At 39.3% G+C, this 20,303-nt stretch overlaps 1 long non-coding RNA gene across 3 annotated transcripts in view; it reads right to left on the bottom strand.

The window, feature by feature from the left end:
- The window catches only part of LOC309378264, a 134,693-nt gene that overhangs the window by 59,749 nt on the left and 54,641 nt on the right, over positions 1-20,303 (bottom strand). The window contains exons 2-3 of one of the 3 annotated variants that reach the window (XR_014171969.1): positions 18,428-18,463; positions 13,063-13,246 (exon numbers count right to left, since the gene is read on the bottom strand). This is a non-coding gene — a long non-coding RNA (uncharacterized lncRNA). Of the gene's footprint in view, positions 1-13,062; positions 13,247-18,270; positions 18,464-20,303 lie in introns of those variants that run through there. The other 2 variants (XR_014171970.1, XR_014171971.1) reach the window with 2 other exon arrangements.

Below are 20,303 nucleotides of genomic sequence, written 5' to 3'. Positions count from 1 at the left end.
ATAGTGCCTCTGAACATGGACGTTCCTCATGACAAACAGCCATGGACTCCCATGTCAAAGAGAGCACAGTGAAAGCATTCTCACTGAATGGCTGGAGCTGTCCCCGGCACAGAGGTTAATTGTGAAATATGGTTTATGTGTGTCTGGGAATGCCATGTGCACATGTAGTGATGGAATATTGTGGATGTGTTTGAGATTAAGATACGAGCAGAGGCATTGAATAAAGCTGGTTAATTTTCTCGGTTTAGGGATACTTAATAGACTCATAGATTGTCACAGCTTTGGGGACTGCATTATTTGGGGCTTCTGCACAAGCAAGGCCTGTAGCTATCCGCTTCCTCCAGAGCCATCAGTATATATCATTGCTGCCAGTTTTCCCCCTGCAGACAATGACATATGCATTTTCTTTGTTCTGGTCTAGGCAGCATCCCAAAGGTTGCTAATCTATGACAAGAGGGAGATGGACTTGGCAGTAATTTGAACTGTATGTGATTTTACAGCAATAATCACATGTTCAGATGCACAACATTTCTGAGAAATAGTAGATTGAATAATATGTGCATTAAAATAAAATTGTTTAGTCCTCAGTCTATGCCAAGAATCAATTTTTTATTTGAATGGCCCTAATAGTTATTGTTCAAAAGAAAGGGGTGTGAGTGTTCAAGCCCATCTTTAAATAGCAGCTCTTGCTCTTGGAAGTTCCAACTCAGTCCCAAACCAGCCAGAGTGGTAAGTGATTACTGGAACCTGCACAAATATACAGACACTTTTACAGGGCTGCTGACCCTCTGGGGTCCTGGGTGCCCGAGCACCCACAAATTTTAAATGAAGGGGCTACCCCCCAAATCCTCTCAGGTATGCCGCAGGTTGTGCTGACATCACTCATGTATGCCACAGTGAGCCACAGCACGCACTGGGCATCTGTTGTCACAGGGCCAAGGCAACACACCTACACTTTTATATAAATCACAGAATTATATTGAAGAGTACCTCATGTGTGGGCATCTGTAGTTCATTCTAGGTTTGTTAAACTTATTCCCAATAGCTAGGATTCATACATCAACAATCATTAAAATATTAGCAATTATTTATCTTAGGGTTTTTGAGGTCAAAACTAGAACACACCTGTTCACAAATTCAAAGCCAATGACACAATATTTACCTCAAGAAAATAAAATTCTTTCCAGTAGCACCTCAGAGACCGACTAAGTTTGTTATTGGTATGAATTTTCGTGTGCATGCACACTTCTTACCTGTACCTCAAGAGAGTATGCTCATCATGGAGGTGAACTGATATCTTGAATTAGAATTCTCATCAGGAAATGAGCATAGTTGCCTGCTGTCAAACAAAATGCCATGTGTACATGGCAATACATTTGGGTAAATACCACTTATCTTCCTGCCAGTACCACCTCAAGGTTGCCATAATTGGACTCCACACAAGTATGCTTATCTATCCTAAGCATTTCAGAAAACTGCTGCTGCACTCAGGTTTTCTTGCAGGCTTCCTATAGGCAACTGGTTGGCCACACTGAGAACAGGATGCTGGACTAGATGGGCCATTGGCCTGATCCAGCAGGCTCTTTCTTATGTATTTGAAAACTTATTATCCACTGCAGTCTTACATCATGCATATGTACAGTCTACTGATGACAGGTTTATGGGTTTATGGTTCAGCACTATTTGAGTTACAGCCCCCTCAATCTAGACATTTCTTTCCTAAAGGGGAAAAAAAATCTATCAAACTGATTCATCTCCAACTCCAATCCCAATGAAAATAATTTATGCTTAATTGCATCAAAATCAGGCCTGCCTTCCATCATTTCGACAAACTAGTTCAGAGTTGCCCATTAGACTGTTTATTTTAAGACCCATTACTCATAATTGCATAAAACTTTGTCCCTCTTTCACTCTTCCAGATAGTACAAAATTACTCATTTGATTCAAGAGATATTACTCTCTGTTCTTCTGTTACTATATCACAATGCATTGTGAACATTAGCGTTGCCTTTGGCCCCCATAATTAAGCTGTTAGTTAATTGGTTCAGACCTAATCAGAACACAAATTAACGTACAATGTTGTCACAACATTGCACCTCTTTTCATAACAATTAATATGTCTCTCTCTTTGATGGGGGTGGGGAACCCTTTATCATTGCTTCATGTTCTGCCTCACTGCAACACAAATCTGGAACCCCACACTGGAACAAAACTGAACATTTACACTCTGTCCTAAAATTCATCAAACCTATCACTATAATATTAATAATTATTTAACTGAAGCATATAGTGAATCCAGAACATAATAGAAATTCAAAGAAGATTGACACCAGGGCAGCCGTAACTAAATACACTGGGTGTATTTATAATAATTTACACAATGGATATTTATTAGATACCAGATTACAGTGTGCATCACCTTTCTGGTAGTAATTTTTGCAAGTACCCACTATAGAACACTTGTATCATGTCATGAATGTTCATGCCTTAGCAATCTTTTGCGGTTTGTGTGTGCATGCACATAAATGTTGAGGTCATCACACAATAAGCACTTGTGAATGTTATGTTCAAAAATAAATTGTTTTCAAGCAACATGGAGACAATCCACACAAATATCGCCCATTGCTACTATTAAACATGTCTTGACTCTCAGTAAAAAATAAATTAAAATTATTCAAGGTTATCTAAATGTTGATTGCCTCCATGTGTCATGTATGGATGGACAGAGAAGCCAAATTCATTCTACAGTGGTACCTTGGGTTACAGTCACTTCAGGTTACAGACGCTTTAGGTTACAGACTCCGCTAACCCAGAAATAGTACCTTGGGTTAAGAACTTTGCTTCAGGATGAGAACAGAAATCGGGCAGTGGTGGCGCAGCGGCAGTGGGAGGCCCCATTAGCTAAAGTGGTACCGCAGGTTTAGAACAGTTTCAGGTTAAGAACGAACCTCCAGAACGAATTAAGTTCTTAACCTGAGGTACCACTATATTTCAATTTAATTGGAACTCAGTCATAAATCTGTTCCACCTGTTTTATTTGGTATTAATTATTATGATGATGATTAAAATCCATGAAACATATGCATTCAAACTGGGCATTTTTGTGTGGATTTTGTATAGTTTTTTACACTTTTTACATAAAATATGCAGCTATACATAAATACACTTTCCCCAGTGTTTTCCCAATACATCTGCCTCATTTTTTTGTGTACTGTTTGTACAGTGAAATTGCATTTTGATATCTGGAAACATGCATAATCTGACTGTGTGTTTTATTCTGAAAGCAAGTTTCAGTCTCAGATTGGTTTGGACTGCTTTGAGAAATGGACTAAATAAATTCCTCCTCCAATGGCATGAGAACACGAAATGAAAACAATTCCCATTCATTCAGAACCAAGTTTATCCAAATATTGTGCGTACGAAGCTTACAATTAACACAGGGCCTTATTGTATCATGTGTATTACAGTGAACATTAGAAACCTGGTAAATGTTGACATTTATTGGCAATGCTTACAATTTTTATGAACCATTGGGAAATCTATAAAAATTCTGACATTTATTTTTGTACACATTGCATTGTTGCAATGAGACTTATAGTTCAGCTTGGGAGGGAGCATTTGGCAGTCTTATTGAAGATCTGGATTGAATAGAATGGGATCCCTCTAAGCTTTAAAGGGAATTCTTTCTCTACAGGAGAACACATGACTGTATATTATGGCTTTGGCTTGTGCTAAAGAAGTGGAGAACCAGATTTTCAAAATTAGGCAAAATATGCATGTATGCAAATCAGGTGTTTTGTGTGCATATGGCAAGTTAACTATCTGGCTTTTGGCCAGGCAGCTGTATGTTGAAAGAAATTAATGTACTGAGTAGTAATTGTTTAGGGCTATATCACTGGAGATCTTTCATGCCAAGAGATGAAATAGCTTATATACTGTCTCTCAAAACAGTTGTGAGATAATGTGATAAGTGAGCAGCCTAGTCTACCATGTATCAGTGTAGATGAAGAGGCAGTCTGTGATTGAGTCTAGTCTATATCCCAACTGAGATTTATGTTCAAAATGCAAGAAAACTGAAAATTCTTGAATCTGTGACAAAGCAAATATAATAAAAAATATAAAGCAAATATAAGTCACTCAAGAAACACACACATTTAAATATGATTATTTTAACTCTCAGAATTTTTGAATTTGAAAGTACATGGAAATAAAAGCTCATTTTGATTGTGAAACTAATCATCTAGTGCAATTAGGGTTTCAATATTTGTAAATATTGAGGCCTAATGACTCTTTTCGGACCTTCTCACACCCCTCATCAGCCCTGCTTTGCACCCCACTTGAGTGGTTTTACCTGGCTAGAATTTGCTTGGATGAAGGTTAGAGAGGAATGTTTGAATAACTTAAAAATTATTACTCTACCCACATTTGATTTTGGTTCCACTCGCCATTGGCATGTGGGCCCTGGGAACTTGCCTAGAAGGGAATACAGCACCTGGGAAGAAAAATGTTCTATAACTTTAGTTTACCTTTTAGAAACTTATCTTCACCACTTCCTCACAAATAGCTTCTTGTTAGATAAAAGCAACAACAATCCAAATTTGAGGATATATCCTTGTGTGTATATAATATTTGTTGGTACACATAGCCTTATATATAAACTTAGGCTGCCTTCACAGAACAGTTTTATTCCGTTTTCCTAACAGTTAATTTCAGCATAACATTTGAGCTAAGTTTAGCACTCATTTCTGTGTTATTTGCTTTTAGGGGGAAAAATACCTTTGTAAATAACACATAAATGAACACCGAAATTCTGCAATATTCTGCTATATTTCTGGAAGTGGCATTTACATCGTGTGAAATATAATGCCAAAATGAAGAGTTAGGGGAATGTTAGAGAAAACAGAATAAACTGCGGTGTGAATGCAGCCTTAGATACACAGTGACTTCCACACAAATGATAGGGCATGCTTTAAAAACCATTTTATGAGCACACGCCTAAGATAGATTAATCTTTCATGAGTTATGATGTGTAAGCTGCTCAAGCGATTCATTAATTTTTGTGGTAAAGAAAACCAACATTTTCATAGGCAGATGGCACTGTTATTTTGGAAGAGAAAGCTGGAGTCAACGAGAAAAGAGTGTGATCTATTGTTTGCTGTGCATTCAACACTACAGGGAAAGAAGTATGGGGAAATGTCAGCATCTGCAACATCCACAGCAGCAGGTACTTATTATCACATGAAGTCAAAGTGCTTAGAGAAACCACAGTTTGTATGTCCTTTTAATTGTGCCATGCAATCTTGATACAGGCAAGAAAGCAAAGTTGTTCTCAGGGAGGAAGAGGACTCATAATAGGAGACAATGGCCTAATTGTCTCATTGGTTGGAGGCGGGGTGCTGCAATGTGCGATGGATAAAATTTGCTTGCAAAGAAGCAAACACTGTGATGTTATTTCAGATGGTCAGCACCATTATTTTAAGAGACAAAAGGAAAAGTTTTTAATAGACTTGGTAAGTCCAGTGCTTTTTTCACCTAGAAAAATAGGTGCTGGTACTCACCATGAAGTTGTTATAGTAAGTGCCACACTTCTGAACAACAAAAAAAGGGTACTGTGTATCCTTGAGTATCCCCTGGAAAAAGCACTGGTTATTAGTAATAATAACACAGTTTGCAAATCATTTCCCCGTAACATAACACATTCCTGTATGTTATTTTCAGAAATAGATACATTTGTATGCACACTTTACAGAGTGCATACGCCTTATGTACAGAGGTGGGGAATGACTTGTAGACCAATCTTGGTCTGCCAGGCCGTTTTCCCCAAACCAAGTACATACACCTATCAGTTGATGTCACTGGTGACATCAGCTGATGGGCAAAAGGTCAGGTTTTTATCCTGCATTGGCAGTGCCACCCTGTTCCTAGCAGGAAACATAATCGTGCAGGTTAGGCACTGGGATTTAATCTCCACTCATCAGCTGAGATAGACAGAGACAGAGAACCCAACAAACTGTCAGACTAAGACCAGAGAGACTCAGGATCAGGTTTCTACTCTGTCATGAAGCTCCCTTGATGTCATTGGGAGAGACTAACCCACTTTACATGTTTTGAGGATAAAGTAGAGAGAGTGAACCATATATGCTGCCTTGAGCTTTCTGGAGAATGGATAGGATAAAGGTGAGATGAATTATGAGTATCAGTTTTTTATCCAAGAGATAGGATAGAAAATTGTCTGCACAGATTCCTAAGTTGAAGGTTGATTTGCAAATCACTGTCATAGGCAATGCATAAGGTAATCTTCCAGAGTTCTAGATCACACCAAGAGCCTCCAGGAACACAGGAGGCTCCCCACTTCAGTAATTTATGGCGGATGATGCGAATTCTGAATAGGTCAGAAGTATGCACATTTGTACAGCTTGTGTGTTGCTTGTAAGTGCAAGTAGAATGCCTGAAGAAGGCTTATAAGAGTGTGTGATCTGAAAGCAGCCTCTACATTTCAGATTTCATCTCTTTCATTTCTTTTTTTTTACTTCTGATGAAAAATGGAAAGATGTCTTTGAAGCCTGCAAATGAAATAAAAGATACTTTCCTAAAGATAACCCATGTTATTTCAAGGCCATCCATCCTTTCAGAATCAAATGTCTCTAGGTTGAAGACATTAGTCAATTGTGAGAGTTGATGTCACTGGCATCTATCTCAACTATACATGCAAGTAAATTGCCTGCCTTCTCTCCACAGATAATTGGCATGTGTGCACTGTAAATTATCTTTCTTTTAACACCACTCCAGCTGAAGCTAACTTCAGTAATCTTCTTCACACCTTATGGCCAGTAATTTGTCTTACACCGTGCACTTAACCAAGCTACACTCTGCTTTGGAAAATCCTTATATTCTAAAAAGAGCCATTCATACTCTCTCAGTACAGTATGTAATTTATGTATGATAAGAGTCAGAAGTGAGTCTATAAGTGTTGAGATCATAGAATGGCTTGCAAATCCACATAGATAAATTTACAGATAGATAGATAAATAGATAGATAGATGATGATGATGATGATGATGATGATGATGATAGATAGATAGATGATAGATAGATAGATAGATAGATAGATAGATAGATATAGATAGATATAGATAGATATACACATATTTAGTAATAGTGCCAACATATTAAAAATCTAGTAAGACTCCAGTGACACGTTAGAAAGAACATGTAGCTCCTGCAGGCCTTCTAAAATCTCCCCCATTATGTTTAACTCAAGCAAACATGAGGTGAATTGGCATGGTTTTTAAAGTGATGACACCTTGACCCTACTTCATTGGCTGCTGATATTTTACAATGAAGAACCTAAACATCAAAATGTCAAGAGATATGACACCTATAAATGTTACCAAATATATATATGAAGAAGCAACATGTATCAATGGCATAGGAAAGACCATTTCTGGGTCAAACCAAAGCTCTGTGTAGTCTAGCATCCTGTGTTCACAGTGACCAACCAGATGCCTCTGGCAAGACCCAAAACAGAACATCAGGGCAACAGCTCTCTCTTGCAGCTGACTAGCTACTAGTATTTGGAAGCATACTGCCTTTGATCTTGGTGGCAGCATACTTATTCCGAACGAGAAATATATGCAGCATTCAAAGTTTGCACTGTGGACTATTGAGAGCAAGCCATTAGGGAGCTGTCCTTTGCAAGTTGCCCATTGAAATGAACAAGAGTTGTGCAGGAGCACACTAAATTCAATCAGGGATACAGAGTGAAGATGAGAGAAATAACAGCAGAGCAGGCCATATCCTTTAGGTCAATCTTTCCCAAATTTGGGTCTCCAGCTGTTTTTGGATTACAATTTCCATCATTTGTAACCACTGGTCCTACAGGCTAGGGATGATGGGGGTTGTAGGCCAAAAAGAGCTGGAGTTCCCAAACTTGGGAAACACTGCTAATAACAGTTTAATTTATATCCTTCCTTTCCTCCCAAAGGAGCCCGAGACAGCACACAATAAAACAATATAAACATCTTAAAAATATGAGGGGAAATTTCATGTGAACAGGTGTATCTTAGGAAGAATCTGCTGATGAATTTGCAGGAAAACATTTTTTTAAATGCATGGAACACTAGAGACCTGAACTTAAGATTGGGAAGGGGAGGGTGAGAGAAACTAAGAGAAACTGAAATTTATAGATGTGGCCATCCCTACCATCAACTAAATCAGAGAGTGCTATTTGCACCCTAGCAGTTTCTTTGAAATTTCCACCATTTTGCTGAATCACTTTTTATGAAAAATCCATAAGTTTCTGCCCTATATTTCAGTGTTTTCTGTGCTGCTGTCCTATCTTTACTTTCATTTAGGGAGGGTTTCCAGGCGATAATCTGGAGAAAAAGCAGGTAGCTTTAACCTCAACAATCAAACCGGAGACAAGGTAGTAGCAGATGTTCCTGCCCATTCCTAACTCTGTTGTTTTTCACCAACTTCTCCACCTCCAATAGGGTTGGAGAAAAGCTGTTGAAAGCAGAGGACCAAGGCAGACAAAAGCACCAGAGAAGGATTGGTGGGGGTAGCAGTGATTACTTTGTCTGCCACATCACTGGCATATTTAAAGATAAAGCTCTCATTCTCTTGGTTGCAGTCCATTCTTGCACACCAGTGAACCCCCTGAGTACACCTCAGATGGAACCAGAAATCAGCCATTTCATTCCACAGTGATAGCTTCAAAGTACTCACAGCACTGCCAAAAAGCAAACAACACACATACACAAAGCCACCAGAAGATAAAGAACTGTGACATAAATCATTGTGTGTATGAGTCATCAATCCCTATGCTTTATTTTAATATATAACTGACTAGCACAAAAGACAAAACAAATGACTCTCCACTTGAAGAATTCATTTCTGTTTGTTAGTGCTTACAGTGTGACTGTGACAGTGAATGAGTGTGCATCTTTAATGTAGCCACTCTATCTCCATTTTAAAAACCTCAAAAAAACAGGGATCACATTCAGACAATACTTGCTAGTCATGTCTGATTTAATCCATCTAAAATAAAAGATAAGCATTTTATGTTTGCAATGCCCCAAAAATGTCCTGCTGCTCTGTCTGTCAAGTCAACTGCATATCTTGGTGACTTCGATGTAAGCTAATGAAGCTTTTCTTACATTATGGAGAAGCTGTCACCATAAATAGATAATGTTGGGAAATGTATGCAAACCCTTTATTTTGCAAAATATGATGGGATGGACTTTGCTTGCTTTCCTGCTTTCCCCAGGCCTGAAAGAGATGCGAACTGGAGACTTGATTATGAAGGTCAATGCTCATCAATATTTCCAGGGAAACAAAGGGATTGTCAATATGAAACCCTGGAATGATGAATTGTACAAAAATTGTGACCAGAGAGGTTAATAATAAGAGGCCTTATACACTTTAAAACAGGGAGAAGTCATGGCTGGAGATAATCTGTTCTGCAAAGTGTACACTCTTGTTGATGCCCATCTTAGACCAGAGTCTCTGATGCCTTTTGAAATCAACAACAAAAAGAGATGTTCTCTGTTCATCTAACTTATCAAAGCAAGCCTTGCCTAGGGCCTTATTCCAGAACAAAGAAGAGAAGAAATGATCAAAGAGAATGGACCCAACAGGAACCAGGCAGCAACAGACTAATTGGACATTCTCTCTCCTCTGCTCATGTGGTACTGCTTTACCCTAGATCTACTAAATTCATTCACCTTTGCAGCTGTTTTGCAACACTTGGATTAATTAATTAACATTCTACTTTCAGGCAGTAATTCTTTGTTGTATCACCATCTGAAAAGCAACACCTCCAAATTAGTCCATAGCTGATAGTTGATTTTAGGCTGTAAAGCAGGGGTAGTTAACCTGTGGTCCTCCAGAGATCACTAAACTACAACTTCCATATTCTCTGCCCATTGACCATGCTGACTGGGGCTCATGGGAATTGAGGACTAGGAACTTCTGGAGGGTCAAAGATTAGCCACTCCTGATGTAAAGCTCTAAATGGCTATTGGCCAGATTATTGATACCAGGGAAGTCAAACTCCCAAGAGACTGCAATCTACTCACTGTATAAAAGAATGGCAGTGATCTACCCACTGTCAGAGTTTTTGAGCTTTTTTTAGGGAGCCAGAGTCATTGATCAAAAGATCAACCAAGGACATCCCGCGATCAACCAGTAGATTACAATAGACCTGTTGGACATGCCTGATTTATACCAAGTGAATTACAGCAGTCACAGTAGCAGCCAAGCTGTAGGATGAGTTTTCAAGAGAGGCTCATATGGAACCCACTTTGTACTATTTTCAGTGTCAGAAAAAGTTTATTTTTTATTTTATGGTGGGGGGAGAGATTACAGGGCATTTTAGAGGTTTTTAATGGCTTTCAAAAGTGCTGAGGTCTGCTTGTGAGACTTGTATTGCTTGATTTTGTTCTCCGATGCTTACAGTTTTGAAAAAAAAACAAACTTTTTTATTTTTATTGAAGGGTGGGGGAGGTTTCTGTAAACCATCCAGAGAATCTTGGTTCTGGTTATACCAGGCAAAGGGCCTTCTTAATAGTGGTGCCTGCCCTGTGGAACACCCTCCCATCAGATGTCAAGGAAATAAACAACTATATGACTTTTAGAAGACATCTGAAGGCAGCCCTGTTTAGGGAAGTTTTTAATGTTTGATATTTTATCACATTTTTAACATTCTGTTGGGAGTTGCCCAGAGTGGCTGGGAAAACCCAGCCAGATGGGTGGGGTATAAATTAATAATAATAGTAATAATAATAATAATAATACATAATAATACATAATAGTACCTAGATGAATTTCCCAAGCAAGAAAGCCAAACTGAGATTGAGGCAAAGGGGAAGGCAGAAAGCCAATCCAAGGCCAATTCCAAGATGTGCTAGAAGTGGAAAAAAGGAAAAGGGATACTTTCATTTGCAGGGGTTGGGGTTGGGGTTGGGAGAGGACATGGGGTGATTTTATTTCATAAGAACATAAGAGACCTTCTGCATCTAGTCCTCAAGGACTGCTTCTCCCCATATGATCTGACCTGGACTCTGTGTTCATCATCTGAGGCTGTTCTTTGTGTGCCTCCTCCACGTGAGGTCTGGAGGGTGGCAACACAAGAACAGCATCTTTCTGCAGTGGCAGCCCATGTACAGAATCCTCTCCCCAGGGATGTTCTCCTGGCACCTTCATTATATATCTTTAGTTGTCAAGTGAAAACGTTCTTCTTTGGGCTGATTAATATCCCACAGCCTCTTCAGTATGTTAGTGGAAAGGGGGTTATTGTTTTGTTGTTTTTGTTTTAACTATTTATTTGTGCTTTTGCCTTTTATTTTTATCTTGTGAAGTACTCTGAGATCTTGTGATGTAAGGCTTTATATAAATCTATAATCATTACCATCATCTAGCATTCTGTTCTCAGTGGCCCTTGAGAAACCTGCAAACGAGACCCGAGTATAACAGCACCCCGAGTATAACAGCACTTGTGATTCCCAGTACACTGGACCCTCCGGATACAAACTTAACTCATCCCGGGGGTCCATACTTACCCTGAAAAGCTTCTGCGCACATGCGTGGCGTGATAGAGCACTTTTGTGCATGCATGTGTGGCGAACTCTTGCTGCGTTTGTAACTCAAAATTACCTTACCCTACAGTAACGTAACCCAAGGTACCACTGTAACTGGTAATTCATAGGCTTACTGCCTGTGATAATGAAGGTAGAACATGGATGTTAAACTTGCCTGTTTCTTCTAGTCCAAACAATTAGGGCCATGTTGTACTAGCATACAGGGAAGAGAGCAATATAGGAAGAATTATCTCATAATTCTAATTCATCACATTTCAGTTGTCTAGTCATTATTGGTATTCACATTCTGTACAGCTATCCCTGTGTTTCGCTGGTTAGCATCATTTTCTCTTTAAGCATTTAAGGCTGAGTATGCAATGGCATCTTCAGTGCATATTTAAACAGCTCTCCACTTTTGGGTGCTTGATTGGTTGGATGGATTACAAAAAAAAGAAAACGACAGAAGTGCAAGAAACAATTGATGGCATTTATTTTAAAATCTACAGATGCTTGCTGATATAACATTGACTTTAGCTCAGAGAGGTAATTGCAAACAGCAGGAAAAAGTCTCACAAATAAACTTCGGCTCTAGATTTGATTTAGAATGTGCTAATAAATGTGAATGTAGTGGCTGCCATTAAAGAAAATAATCTGGAGGGATTTCTAAAAATACGAGCTTCTGTAAAGCAATTTCCTGCAGGGTACATAAAATCATAGCTTCTAAAGGGTCTATTTTCCAGGCAGTTCCAGTTAGTTAATATCTGGTAACTAGCACAGGCTTGTTCTCCATAGCCAGACATTTGTCTTTAAAGCAATGATTGCTTCTAAATATGCAATGCAGCATATATTTGGGGTGATTTAAAAGGGTAAATAGCCCATCATACTAGAAGGAAAGCAAACAAGGCCTGTTGAAAAGAGAACCAGAAGTTTAAAATACTTTAAAGCACATGAACATTTTTTACAGGACTTCATTGAATGGGTTGGGCTGAAACCTGTCTTCCAATTTATAAAAAAAGCTTTATTCTCCCATGAAAGAGACTTCTCTTTGTCTATGTTCCATTCACAGGGCACATTTAGAATGTTTTTAGCGTTGAGTTTAACTTTATCATCCTGAGATAGCCAAGGGCAGTGTGTAGGTTTTTCTTTCCATTAAACATTTATCCAGCACTCTGCAGCCTCCCTGGCTGCCCTCATTTCCTGATTGGAAAAAGCCCCATGAGAGAAATTACCTCATGATGCTTCCCCACAGGCTTTAATTGAAATGTGGGAGGTTATTGGGGCTGACTACTTAGCACCTGATATCCTTGTACTTACTGGTTTTGTTTTTAAGTGAAGTTCTTACTTCCCTTCAAAAAACCCTAAAAAGACTTTTCTTAAAACAAAACAAAAGCAAGCAATGAACAGTGGTCAGTTGGATGGGAGAACTCTGATTACAGGAAAGCCCAGCTGAGGATGTAATGGGATTTTTAGGAAATGCAGATACCTGGGATGGCTGCGGAAAGCAGACCACTGGAGAGATGATTTGTAGAATGAAAGTACACTCACAAAATTGCTCAGTCATCTTGAGCAATAAAAAACCCACTCCTTTGGATGTTTCACCACAATTTCTCCCTCTCTTTTAAAAGTTTCTTTTCTTTTCTTTCTTTTCTTAACTGATGGAGAACAGCCTAGAAAGATACGGAAGAATTTTTCAGTACAGTAGTAGAAGGAACCTATGGTCATGGAATGTGGATTTCTGTAATCCTACATGTTAAAGGCCACATGTACTTGTTATCCCAGTGGGATGGTATCTGGCCTGTTGAAATAGCAAACATTAACTGGTTGCTTGTGTGAAGTGGCTTGTATGAAACTGAGGCTCATTGTAAACATGAGGCTCATTCTTGAGGCAGCCCTGCACATGTTGTGCATCGCAAGTCCAGTAACCAGCTCCTCCAGAGCAGCTCAGACTCCTCCACTGTGTGCAACATCACACACATGTGATTCACGCCAGGCACCCCCCGAGCTTGGGGGCAACCTGGTGCCTCTGGTTATATGGGCATTTTTTAACACAAGTGCTTAGCTGTGCAGGTCAGCAACCTGATGGTTGGGATAATGTATAAATAGGGCCAAAGAAAATTCAGAAAGGTAAGAGGGTATATATAATTTTATGTAGTATGGACTGTATTTGGGAGTGAAGAGTGTATGTGATGAATCTGTGATTATACATCGTAGGTCTGTGATGATCAGTCATCAAAACTGCATGGCTGAGCTTCATAAGACTACATTGTGGTGGAGTTAACCATATGTGAATCTTCTATATGGATTAGTCTCATTATTTTTTTAAAATGTAAGGCAATCTGAACAAAGCTGGCTGATCAGTTAATTTTCTTAGTCAGTTTTAACTGGACTGTTATCACACCTACATAATTAAACCTTCTCTATAACTCCTTTAGCTGATCCAATCTTGTCAAGCCATTAGGAGATGGAGAAATTATTTTATTTTCTGAAAGTTTCTATTCCACAAAGCATGCATAGTTGTTTCCAAAGAACTTTCCATGTCAATGGCAGGAAATGAAGGAAACACTTAACGTGGGATCAAGGTTACATTGCTACCGCGGGGCGGGGGGGGGGATAAAAATTCACTTCAGATATTTCAATCATTTCATTTCACAACTAGGATAATTTCTTTTCACATGTTTGAATGGAATGATCCTGTCTCTAATTAAACTTTCCACTCTCACATCACATCACATTACATCACCACACAAACACCTGTTGGGGTGTGTGTGTGTGTGTAATTACAAGCCACACCATTGTCTCAAAGTTCAGCCTTTTTACAAAGTTGCTAGATACTTTTATAGTGACATCTTGAATTACATAGAGGAGTGTCTTCTGAAATTTTTCAAATGTTGTAGGAAGAATAGTAAGTCTCTCCTCTGGGTGGACACAGTTACATAAGATGATTAACACTTGCCTCATTCCAAACGTGCTGAAATCAATAGTTGTCTTTCCACCGGGAGTTATATCATGCCCTTGCTGCATACTTTATATAAAAACAGTTGCTCTATTATTATTTTTTCACATTCTTTCAGCAGACAGAAGGGAATGCAAATCAGGATGTTATAAGCATTTTTATTTCTATTTTTAACCAGTGATCACCAACTTATGGCATAACTGAGGTAGAGGCTTGATTCTTTTGTCTTTTCTAAAAAAAAAAAATCCAATGGAACATGTTAATTTGTGTTCCTTGTTCGTTCTTTCTTTTAATCATTATTCTTACATTCAGGAAGATCGTTAAATCTCTCTGACAATCTTTCGTGGAAGCCTGACATCAGTTCTAATTACGTGCTCACTATGTGGAAGGTTTTTATGTAATTGGTTCTTTTTTCCCCCTTAAAAAAAATGTAATTCTATTGTTGACTCTGGTTCCTGTAACTTCCTTCTTTTCTAGGGTATCAGTTGTCATTACTGCTCTTGAAGGTATTGCAGATTTTTTTTTTTAATCCACTTGTATTTCATATAGAAATCTTCCTGGCTTGTATTTCATGAACCACACCTCTTCCACTTCAACTGCAAAATTCTATCCGGTTTTCTGAATGCAGAGAACAAAACTCTCTGCATACCAGACACACTAGCTTGTCCCTGCTTGCATGCATATTTTTCAAATTCATTATTCATTTGTCTTTTGCTCTCAGGCTAGACAGTGATCTACAAATACTTTCTAACAAATGGAAATCAGTCTGTTTATGGGTACCCACTTGATTGTCAACCACCTTGATAGAAGTTTAATTGAAATGAATCAATGGTTTTAAAGAAAATACCAATGACAAGAATACCAGGCTACATCCAACAAAGTCATATTTTGAGTAGTCCCACTGAAATCAGTAGATCCCTAGCTCCTTTTCACATGTACTGCTAGTAAGCCAGATGTCCCCCATGTTATATTTGTGCAGCTGGTTCATCCTGCCTAAGTGTAGAACCTTACATTTGTCCCTATTGAAATTCATTTTGTTAGTTTGGGCACAGTTCTCCATTCTGTTAAGGTCAGTTTGAATCCCAATTGTGTCTTCTGCCACATTAGCTATCCCTCCCACTCTGGTGTCATCTGAAAATTTGATAGCAAACACTCAAGTCCTTCATCCAAGTCATTTATAAACATAAAAACAGGCTCAGGACAGAAACCTGTGGCACCTCACTTGTAACTTTTCCCCCACGATGGCTGAACCAAACACCCCCTCCCCTTAAATCTGCCTTTGCTTCCTCTCTGTGCTGTACATGTTCAATTGCACACAGAATCTCCTATTTGCAGCGAGGCTGATGCAAAAATGCAGTCAGATGTGGATTGCATTTTGGGACATTGCTTTTCAGTTGGAACTCACAGAATCATCAGGCAATGGCTAAAATGCAGAAGGAGCCCTGTGGATTATTCCTCTTGATAAGTTTTTCAAACAAAATGAGACCAGGAAAAAGTGAACAGTAAAAGTTTTACTTTGTAATTTAGATGTGCATACATCTTTTGAGAAAAGAGGCAATATTTTTTTCATTCTTTCTTTCCAAAAGATTAAATGTTGGTGAATAAAAGTTAACCAAGTACTAGAAAGCAATGCTAGAGGCTGTTCTAGATGTCATTGTAAAGCATTACAAAGTGATAATCATGTTAGGAGATGTGGAAGCAAACCCCTTATCCTAAAGGCAAGACTGAATGGCAGCCATTAGGAATGGCCTATACGGAACACAACATTTTCCTTCCTCTCAAATGTTCAAAGCTGTGATACTGAGGCAAATAAATATCAGAAAAACGGCATCTTGACCCTTTGCCTTTGCTGTTCCTGCTTCTGGGAAATCTAGGGAGGTCCTTGAATCAGAAGACAAGCTTCTCAAGAAGAGAAACTGCTTGTTTCAGACAATGGACCATTCTTGTTTGTTGGCTGAGACTCTACCTTCCTGCCCACTTTCTTGCCAGGGTGGTCTGGTTATCTCCTGATTGGACCAGAGAAATGCACTCTACATGGGGATATCTTTGAAGGTGACTCAGAAACCACAATTAATCCAGAATGCAGCTGTCAGACTGGTGACTGGGAGCAGCTGCTGGGAATATATAGCATGAGTCCTAAAAGAACTACATTGGCTCCCAGTACATTTCCAAGCACAATTCAAAGTGTTGGTGTCGACCTTTATAGCTCTACATGGCTTCGGACCTGTATATCTGAAAGTGTGTCTCTTCCCCCACTGTTCAGCCTGATTACTGAGGTCCAGTTCCAAGGGCCCTCTAGTGGTTCCCTCATTGTAAGAAGTGAAGCTACAGAGAACCAGACAGAGGGCCTTCTTGGTAGTTGCACCCACTCTGTGGAGTGCCCTTCTGTCAGATGTCAAAGAATTAAATAACATCTAAAAGCAGGCCTGTTTCAGGAAACTTTTAATGTCTGATGTGTCTCTCCACCCAGACCCTCTGTATCTTGTTGGAAGTCACCCAGATTGGTTAGGATATAAGAAATGAAATTATTATTATTATTATTATTATTATTATTATTATTATTATTATTATCTGCTACTTGGACTAATGCAGGGGTAGGGGAATCTCAGGATTCAAATGCAATCCTCCAAGCCTCTGTTTAATCCTCATCTCTCATTGTATGGTGAGGATGACCCACTCTGGAACCACCTAGTTAAGGGCAGGCAACAAATATAACATCATTATTATTACCCATACCACACCCCATTCCTCAGCTACGCCCCATGCAACACCCCTCATCTGCTTGGCATCCTCCTTGACTATTTCTGGAATGTGTCCTTGAACTCTGATAATACATCAGAAAAGCTGGGAAAGGCTTAACAGTGGTAGAACATGCAGAAGGTGCCAAGTTCAATCCCTGGCATATCTAGGCCGGGATGCAAAAGACTCTTATCTGAAACCTGGATTCACTGCGAAACAATGTAGATAATACTGACCTCATTGGACCATGGGTTTGGCAGTTTCATATCTTATGTTCCTCTTGCTTGAACTTCAGTTTTTTGCTCCTGGGATGTCCCACCTGCACACACTTAACAATAATTAGAGTCTGGAAAAGTATGTTTACCAGTGGCACCAACTTGAGCAAAACTTTGAGGGGAGCCAGTGCCATTCTCCTTTCCAGTCGTGGGGTGGGGTGGGGTGGTTAGCCTGTCGTGCACCCAGACAGGCACAGCGAGCACCGACAGCATGGTTGGGGCACTCATTCTGCCTTCTTTCCTCCTTCCCTTGGTCGGCTGGACAGGCACACTCTTCAGCCCTTGGGCCACCATTGCAGTAGTTTCAGGGGTGAAGTCCCCTGTGGAGGTTGGCTCACCTGTCTGCATCTTTGTAGGAAGCGAGGGAAGCAGGCAGGCAGGTGGGGGGATAAAAGATATTGAGGGGGCTGTGCCCTAGAGGAAAAGTATTGGGAGGGCAAATGGACTCTGCCCCCTAGAATTGGGGCCTATGATGTTTACACAGTGTCTCTGGCCCTGAGGTGGCATAGTCTGAAAACTGAAAAAGACAGAATTGCATAACCCTGAAGCTTAATCTATTATGGCCTGCTAGATATTTGGCAACACTCCTATTTTTTGCAGTCCCAGATAGGAAGTAAAAACTAGTAGCTTTATTGAGTCCCATGATATTATGGATGGTAACTAGGCTATGTTCAACTTGTAGACCAAAAGTCTTGTAGGCCGAGCTGATATGAGGAAACATAGAGAACTTCAAGGAATATATTTGGATTGATCACATACAAGAGATCAAGAGTGCTGAGAACAGTCCTGCATCCAAAATAATTCTCTAAAATATTCAGTACCATTAGACATCAAACCTCAAACCATTTCTTCACACAGAAAGGAGAACTTTTAAGCTTCACCTTGAATTTCCAGTCCTCCTTGAATTCGGATAAGACCTGCAAGGAAAATGGAGAATGACAATGAATGTTCTTTGAACCAGTCATTTATCTTGGTTTAATAGGCACTAACTGTGTCCTTTCTGTCTCCAAATATCAAGCATTTGAGCTTTTCATTTGAAAGTGATATTTGTGCCCACAGCATATCTCAGTAATTCACTTAGGGCAGTTGAAGCAACATTATGAACATTTCCAGGAGGAAAAAGTCCTACCTAGCTATATTCTAAAGCTGTTCTGTTTTCTACAAAGAGAGTAGCATTCTAAAAACCCATTTATATTCTGTAATATTTTTAAGCACAGATGCTCTAATGTGCTGCAGAATTCTGTCAATTTTCATAAAAAGGCTTCAGTTCTGATGCTTACCATGCTTACCTAGGTCAACATTTTATTATTAAAATTGGATTTTCCTTTCAAATTGTTGCATTCCTAATGCCAGCATCTATTTATATATCTTAAAGAATAATACAAGTCACCTGTTCAATATAATGTTCAGATATGGTTCAGCTCATAGCTCCTGTTTCCAGTTTCTGCATTGATGACATGCAGATGGTACCTCAGTATTTGAAATGCTGTTTCTCTTTGTAGGAAAATCAGTTTCTACCAGCAACACTGACTGAGGCCTGTAGAGGCTTCTCTCCACACTGTACTTTGTTTTGAGAAACCCTAATCTTCTCACTGGAGAGCAACTGGACATCTCTGCTCAGGAGCCAATCAATGCAGCTTATTAATCAATTTGAGTGATTTGCTGTGAAACAGCTTCTTTCTCCCTAGTGTGATGTGCTTAGTTCACAACACCCCCAGATCCCCTCAGCTAGTCCACAGAGTAAAGCAGCTGAATCCTGATGCGAAGGTAGAAAAGCATGCCCAAGTCATAGTAAATTATATCCTAATGCCTCTGTAATGAATCCCAAATTTGCAAAAACACAAACCACCTACTGTTTGCGAGCTCTGTAGTGATTGAATTGGCTAGCTGGGGATGCATCTCATTTGAAGAATGCTTTGAATAATGTGGCCTTGATTTTATGAAGCCTTCTTGAGAGAAATGGCATAAGAGAATGCAATTAATCAAGAGCAAGATTTTAAGACTTGATGGATTGAGTGGTTGCAGTTTTAAATGTAAAAGGAAGGCTCATTTTCAAGATGTTGCTAATTGTAAATCACACCCTGAGATGTTTTGTTGGAAATGCAACTGCAGTTGAGAATCATTGTTGTTTTCAATTTGGTACTTGTATTTCAATATAAAAACACTATATATTGTTTTGATGGTTTCTCACAATGCTCTTGATTTTTAAAATTTGAATGCCCCGTAAATGACCACCAGCAAATCTAAAATCAGATATCCTTAATGTCGATCACAATTACTTGCATAAAGAAGTGGTTATACAGTGGCTAACCTAAGTAGCTGCTAAGAATTATTGCTACTCCAAAAACATTATTTTCCATGTAGCTTTTGTTACAAATTCAGTTGAAGTTAATGAGTTTTGACTAGTGTTATGCTGGGCACAATCTATTGTGTTTGCGCAGACCTAACTTAAATTGGCTATGCCAAAGAAAAGAGGCCTTACTCTGTAAGGAGACTGTAAGGAGAAAATCCACAGTAGGGATGACTGAATTGGTCCATTTCAGTTTCTTTTTATCAGGGGTGCTTCTAGGCTTGAGGGGGATGAGATGACAGACTATTGTACTCTTTTCTTGTTTCCCACTATCATTGACTTCTTCTTCTTCTTACCTTTGTGGTTGTTGTAATTTACAGTGGCCAAACTATTCCCTCTCTCCCTCGATGGCTGGCTAGTTGGGTGGCAGGTAGGGAAGCTGGAACATGTGAGCAAAGCTTCTGGCT

Source organism: Podarcis melisellensis (assembly GCF_964234715.1).
Source record: "Podarcis melisellensis genome assembly, chromosome: 9".
Lineage (NCBI taxonomy): Eukaryota > Metazoa > Chordata > Lepidosauria > Squamata > Lacertidae > Podarcis > Podarcis melisellensis.
The sequence above is the reverse complement of the archived record's forward strand: the minus strand, read 5'-3'. Positions and strand labels throughout refer to the sequence as shown.